Here is a 753-nt window from a genome sequence, read left to right on the forward strand (position 1 = left end):
AGAGAGAGAGAGAGAGAGAGAGAGAGAGAGAGAGAGAGAGAGAGAGAGAGAGAGCTGAGTGTGTCAGTCAGGCAGCTGACAGAGAAGTACACAGCCCTCGGTCCACATAGCTGTTGAGGTCTTGACTGCGGTTTTAATGCACACACACACTTTAGGAATTTGTCAGCAGAAATATGTAATGAAACATAAATTGAGTGTTTTAGTTCAGTATCACTGTGGAAACGTCCATAATGACAAAGTCCCCTGTCAGCTCAATAACACCAGTACAGCCCCTGTCAGCTCAATAACACCAGTACAGCCCCTGTCAGCTCAATAACACCAGTACAGCCNCCTGTCAGCTCAATAACACCAGTACAGCCCCTGTCAGCTCAATAACACCAGTACAGCCCCTGTCAGCTCAATAACACCAGTATAGCCTGTCAGCTCAATAACACCAGTACAGCCTGTCAGCTCAATAACACCAGTACAGCCTGTCAGCTCAATAACACCAGTACAGCCTGTCAGCTCAATAACACCAGTACAGCCCCTGTCAGCTCAATAACACCAGTATAGCCCCTGTCAGCTCTATAACACCAGTACAGCCCCTGTCAGCTCAATAAGCTTGAATCCAATGCTGTATACATTCATTCAGGATGAGCAGCTGCAACCCTGTACTGACTGTGTGTAGTACTGTGGAAGTACTGCAATATCACTGAGTTGTAGATTCTAGTACAGTGTAGTATTATATTACATGTTAAGAGGAACAGGGAAATC

Source organism: Salvelinus sp. IW2-2015, unplaced genomic scaffold, assembly GCF_002910315.2.
Source record: "Salvelinus sp. IW2-2015 unplaced genomic scaffold, ASM291031v2 Un_scaffold3504, whole genome shotgun sequence".
NCBI classification, from domain to species: domain Eukaryota; kingdom Metazoa; phylum Chordata; class Actinopteri; order Salmoniformes; family Salmonidae; genus Salvelinus; species Salvelinus sp. IW2-2015.